Source organism: Beta vulgaris, chromosome 6 (genome assembly GCF_026745355.1).
Source record: "Beta vulgaris subsp. vulgaris cultivar EL10 chromosome 6, EL10.2, whole genome shotgun sequence".
In the NCBI taxonomy this organism is placed as follows: Eukaryota; Viridiplantae; Streptophyta; class Magnoliopsida; order Caryophyllales; family Amaranthaceae; genus Beta; species Beta vulgaris.
Window position 1 is genome coordinate 50734914 of NC_079207.1, and position 7092 is coordinate 50742005.

Here is a 7092-nt window from a genome sequence, read left to right on the forward strand (position 1 = left end):
TTGTAAATGCTTGGGGAATAATTAATCTAATTAAATTAATTAAGACTTGGGAAGAAATTAATTAAGCCCACTAACCACTAACTAAAAACGTGTAGCAGTAGTGTGTTTAGGTGTGATTTCTGGTTACTTGGGGAGTAATTAAAATATTTATTTCAATACTTTTTAGGAAAATATCTTTATCAATAAGTTAATTAAAACCGAAAATCATTTTTGTATTTAAAAAGGAAATCTTTTTATAACCCTAAATTATATTTTATTTTGAAAACAAAATCTTTTGGTTTGATTGAAATATAAAAGATAAGATTTAAAAGGTTTGATATTGATCCTAATTAAATCAGAAAATTATTTTAAATCTTTTCCTAACAAACTAATAACAAACTCCCTAAAATAGTGGATCTAGTCAAAATTAACCTAGTACTCCTAACTAACCAGTTGGGCACACACATAATGTTAAGTGCACCACATAAGAAATAGTAGGGATTCCTTAAGACGTTTCTAAGTCTGTTCCTTAACCTTGTTCCTAATTGTGCCAGTGTTTATTCCTTTCATGGGAACAAAACCAAATTATGTTTGAGAATTCAACACAAAATAAATTGAGCATTCACTCAACCTTAACAAGAAGATATTATATACACCCTAATGTATTTTAATCTTCACTTCAAGCTTTATACTTCATCATTCGAACATATTCACTTCGATCTTTGATTAATTCTCCATTTTAATCTTTGATCAAGTATTCTCTTTGCTCGAGAATGAATTACCTAGCAACACCATAAATAAAATACAATATGTCTTTTGTGGTTAAGTCATCCTTAAAACTCAAGGGTCAACAGTTATGTTTTCATGCCTTGAGAATCATACACATGCATTCTATCATGCACATGCGTTCAATCACAACAATACCACATACATACATGTGCAAAAGGTAGGCTAGATTTACAAAAAGTGAAGTGTGGGAAAGAGAAATGGATCAAGAAATCTCTAGAGTAGTTTCAAACAAGATGTCTATCATGTTTGAAGTGAAGGAAGAATTTGACTCAAATTTATCAAAAAGGGTAATATATATTATCCATGATTAGACGATAACTTGCACTTGCAAAATCTTTGAAGAAACAGGTCAGATCACTTTTGATACCTTTTGCATTTGAAAGTTTAACTTTTTGTATGAAAAAACATAACTAATACCTAAAGGTTATTAGTTATTAATTTATTCGCAACAGTTAATTAACATGATGTGAAAGTTATGCTATCGGAATTGTCATGTTTTCATGCCTTGAGAATCATACACATGTATTTTCATCATGCACATGCGTTCAATCACAACAATATCACGTACATACATGTGCAAAAGGTGGACTAGATTTGCAAAAAGTGAAGTGTGGAAAAGAGAAATGGATCGAGAAATCTCTAGAGTAGTTTCAAACAAGGTAGCTCATGGAGATATGAAATCGCAAAAAAGTTCTACAATCTTATTCTCAAAAGTCAAGATAATGAACATACAAGAAAGGTATTGCAAGAAGTTACGTAAATACGCTGCAAGTGTAAACAAAGTCATAACTATAAAGCCAATTGTAGAAGAACAATGCTCTTCAAGTACAATTACATTGGTTATTTATGACTCGAATCGTGCAAAAACGAAGGGGAGGAAGTACAAGGAAGAAAAGCCATCTTGAGAAAACTAATATAAATAAATTCCAAGAACCAAATTAAATTTGGTATAATTACTCCATATGCTAAGTTGTTTTAAGCTCTTCTTCAATTTGTTTTTGTATTTCACATTTTAGATTTGTTAAAAGGTTATTTCTTTGTTTATATTGAAAACTAGAAAAATGCTCAATAGATCTTAAATAATTATAGAACAACACTAGCTAATGTAATGGATATGTTAAAAAAAATGTATATCTATATATAGATTACCAGCTCTATAGTATTCTGATAAAATATTAACTAATTTGCCAAAAATATTATCATGAGAATTTGTTAAATACAGTCCTTTTCGAAAAACATATGTCTCCTGGACTCCAATAGGTCTCACATTAAGACTAACGTGAAACTGTCTTTTCCAAGAATTTGCGTTTTCACTTTGTATATGGTTCACAATCAGATTTAACTCAATTCAAATATTTAAGATTGTTGTGAAATCAATTAAGAAAGTTTCTCCTAGATTCATACTTGCAAGGTTATTTGGTGATAACCAACAAGGTTTTACATTAAGGTTTTAATTTATGGAACGCTGTTTTCGAGAGACTAAGGTTTCTCCTCCATGGTAAACTAGCGATTGCGTATGGTTTAAGCTACTAATTTCTAGCTTATCATGGGTCGAAAGAAGAAAGTTCAGACGCCTAATCCTCCTATAATGCGCCAATCTCAGCTTTTAAATGAAAAGCAAGGATCTTTGATGGTAGAAAAAGATGTCACTGAAAGTCCACAAACTCCACTACAAGGAATTGTTGTAGATGCACTGAAGCAACTTTTTGAACAACAACGAGTAGCTCAACGACAGAAGGCGATGGTTGAGAAGGTGAATGCAGCAATGACGACAGTTGTATCTAATCCGGTTAATATTGATGATGTTGTGACTGTAAAAGGATGAGGATGAACAGGAACAACATGCTGATGTTCCTCCTGCGAAAACATGGTCTTCAATTGTTGCTGGGAGGAAACTCGTAGCTAAAGGTATGTCCCTAAAGTTTGTTGCTCCTAGCATTGATAATGGGCAATCTATTGCTAAAATTGATAAGTCTGAAGTAGAAAAGATGTTGGATGTGTGGGCAAATGCCATAGTTCTGTATGTTATTGGCCAAACACCATCCATAGGTGTTATCATAAGGTTTATTAACATGGAATGGAATCATGTTGGTAAGCCTAAGGTGTTTCTTCATGAAAATGGATATTTTTTGATAAAGTTTGCTTCTATAGAAGACAGGAATGAGAGACTATGTATGTTGGACCCTATTCATATAATAATAGGCCTATGATAGTGAAAGCTTGGACACCTAAATTTAACTAGGATTAATAATGAGAGTAGTGCCATTGTGGGTTAGATTTTCTAATCTGCCTTTGAACTGCTGCGGGCCAGAGACACTGAGTAACATAGGCAATATGATTGGAGTCCTTCTGTTTGCTGATGAATGTACAACTAGGTAAATGAGAGTTTTGTTTGCTAGACTCCTTATTGAAGTTAATGTTACCAAGGAGCTTCCTAAGAGTATTCATATTGAAGATTATTCTGGCAATATCATTACACAGTCAGTTCATTATGACTGGATTCCTTCTTTTTGACAAAAATGTTAGAATGCAGGCCATGACTGTGCTAAGAAAAAGCAACCAGCTAGGAATGAAGCAATCAAGATTACTCAAAAATGGGTGCCTAAACAGCCTCTGTTGTTGATAATCAAGCAAAAGATGTTATTGCTGAAGTGAATATTGGTACAGAACATCCTCCACAGCAACAGGTAGATGCTGAGGTGACAATTGTTCAGCAAGTAGAGAATGACAGTAACTCTCAACAAGTGGGAGTGAGGGATATTGAATGGTCAGTGGTTCCCACTAAGAAAGGCAAAGAACAGCAACCTGCTATTAGTGGCCCATGAACTTTTGTGCATACTGTGGATGAAGGAGGATCAAGCTCCTTCCACATCACTCCAACATGATTGTCAGTGCATGGAATGTGTGAGAGGGTTGAATAGCCCCTCAACCATAGTAGAAGTTAAGAAGTTTTTAAGTCATAATAAAGTGAACCTATTTAGTTTATTAGAGACAAAAGTGAAACTTGATAATAAAGTTAGAATTAGAAGGAACTTTAGAGGGAGTTGGCTTTGGGATGACAACTATGACTACTCCAGTAGGGGTAGAATTTAGGTGTGTTGGAATTCTGATTGTGTGTCTTGGCAAACTATTGAGAAGGCTAATCAATTCATACATGGTGAGCTAACTAACAAGTCTACAACTGGTGTCCTGTTCATTATTTTGTATATGGGCTTCATTCAGTGGAAACTAGAAAGCCTTTATGGGTGAATTTGATTAGACTTAATCACAATCACAAGTGAGTGGTGTGTTCTTGGTGACTTTAATGCAAGGCTTAATGAGGAGTATAGGTTTCAAGGTAGACCTATATCTACTTATGAGACTCAGGGCTTCACACATTGCTTGGACACTAGTGATTTATCAGAGCTTCGGAGCAATGGGCATTTCTTCTCTTGGACTAATAAAAGTCAGGGTGATGCAAAGTAGAATTGACAGATGTTTAGTTAATTCTCACTGGATGGTTACATATACAGGGGTTATAGTGGACTATCTTAATCCTGGTATTTATGATCATAGCTCTATTCTCCTGAATGCTCCCCCTCTATCACTCAGAGAGGAAGGCCATTTAAATTCTTCAATTATATGGTAAATCACGATGATTTTGAATAAATTATTGTTGACTCTTGGATTGATGGTACGCGAAGAATGACTATGCAGCTGATCTGGGAAAACATAAAAACCATCAAAGGGAAGCTTAAAGGAGTGCATAAGCAGTGTTATGCTAATTTGGAGTCTAAAATTGCTCAAATCAGAGAGCAATTGAATGTAATTCAGACCAGCATTACTACTAACACAACTGAAGAGCTTTTTTGTACAAGAAGTTGATTATGTAAGTCAATTGAAGAAGTTCTTGTTCATTAAAGAAAGTGCATACAGGCAAAAATCTAGAATTCAATGGCTCAATCTGGGTGATAGCAATAGCCATTTCTTCTTTCAAGCCATGAAAGACAGATATGCTAGGAATAATATGGATGTTCTTTATAATGAACAAGGGGTTAAGCTCACTACTCCCTTTGACATTCCAGCAAAAGTTATGCAATTCTATATACTAGTTTACTGGGGACTGCTGCTCAGGATCTCCTAGGGGTTGACATTGCTATTGTAAGAGCAGGGGCTCAAGTGCAGCATGTTGATGTTTACCATCTTATACAACCAATCACTCATTGTGAGATTGATTTGGCTCTTCATAACATTGATGATCTTAAGGCTCCAGGGATTGATGGTTTTAACAGCATGTTTTTCAAGAGAAGCTAGCATGTAATCAAGTGGAAGGTGTATAAGGCTATTCGGAAGTTTTTTGAAGAAGGTACTTTACCTTCTCCTGTTAACTGCACTTTGGTAACTTTAGTACCAAAAATTGCTCATCCTAACTCTATTAAAGATTTTAGGCCAATTGCTTGTTGCACTGTGCTATATAAGCTAATTGCTAAAATCTTAACTATGAGATTGCAGACAGTTGTTGGCACTGTAGTGGACTTAGCTCAAGCTAGGTTTATCCCTAATATAACTAACTTTGACAACATCCTGCTTGCTGCTGAGTTAATTAATGGCTACTCGACTAAGCATATTAGCCCTAGATGTATGATTAAAATTGACTTAAGGAAAGCTTATGACTCAGTTGAGTGGCCTTTTCTTTAAGTTATGCTAACTGAACTTGGTTTTCCTCATAAGTTTATGAATTGGATTATGATTTGTGTTACTCAGTTACTTATTCAGTGCTTATTAATGGAGCTCCTACTCCTCCTTTCAATGCTCCAGAACGGCCTTAGGCAGGGAGACCCTCTCTCTCCCTTCCTTTTTACCATTTGTATGGAATATCTCTCTAGATTCTTGGGGCATTTGAAAACAATACCTGACTTTAATTTTCACCCTAGATGTGAAAAAGTGGGTGTTACTCACCTTATGTTTGCAGATGATCTATTGATGTTTGCTAGAGCTGATCAAAGTTCTATTCATCTCATTTATGGTGCTTTCAAAAAGTTCTCAAAGGCTTCAGGTTTGGAAGCAAATTTAGACAAGAGCAATGTCTATTTTGCAAGGGTCCCTCCTGATGACATATGCACTTTACAACAGTGCTTGCAAATGCCTGCTGGCACTCTTCCCTTCAAATACCTGGGAGTTCCTTTGGCTTCCAGGAAATTATTCTATGTAAAAGTTGGACTGCCAAGAAGCTCTCCTATGTAGGGAGAGCTCAACTTGTTAGCACAGTGCTTCAAACTGGTGTCAAATACTCATCCTTCCTAAGAAACTCTTAAGGGAGATTCTGGCTATCTGTAGATATTACCTGTGGACTGGACTTAATACCATGTCTAGGAAAAACCCTATTGCTTGGGATACACTTTGCAGGAGGAAAGCTAGTGGAGGTCTTAATTTTAAGGACCTCATTATGTGGAACAAGGCTGCAAAAGCTACACATTCTTGGGCTTTAGCCAATAAGCAAGACAGATTGTGGATCAGATGGATTCATGCTTACTATGTCAAGCGCAATGATGTGTGGCAGTGGCCCATACCTCAAAGGCTCTCATGGACAATGAAGAAGATCTTAACAACCAGAGAAATTGTCACTGATGTTAACAGCCTACAACAGTATGTCCATAACAGTAAATTTTCAATCAAACATCTCTACTGGCACTTGAAAGGCGATTCTCCAATTATGTCTTGGAGAAGAGTTATTTCCAAAAGCAAAGCTAGCCCAAAAGCTTTGTTTATCACTTGGCTTATGCTTCATGGAAGACTTACTACAAAGGATAGGTTGGCTCAATGGAGGATTGGTGACAATCATAATTGTGTGTTGTGCACTGACAATAGAGAAACTCAATATCATCTATTCTTTGCTTGCAACTACAACAGAGAGGTTATGTTTGCAGCAAACTGGTGTTAACAGATCTAGACACCAGGCTACATAGGTGGAGATAGCTGCAAAAATTCAACAGGAAAACAGGTGCCACTGGACAGCTTTATAACATGATGTTTGTGGAATGTGTGTATTACATTTGGATCCAAAGAAATAGGAAGATCTTTGATAATAAAATTACTCCAGCTTATCAACTGTTTAAGAACATTGTTTTTAGTGTAACTTGTCGTTGTAACCACTCTCTTCATGAGAGACTGGTCCTAAGATAACAATTTTATTCTTAGTAATCTGTGAATGTTAGCTAGTGTCTCTGAGCCTGTTCAGAGATGTTGAGAGGGTTTCTTGTCTTAGTGGTCTTCTCCCCAAACCCTTCCTAAAAGGTTGGGGGGGTTCGTTAACATTTCTAAGCTTGATTCCTATGTTGAGTTAGG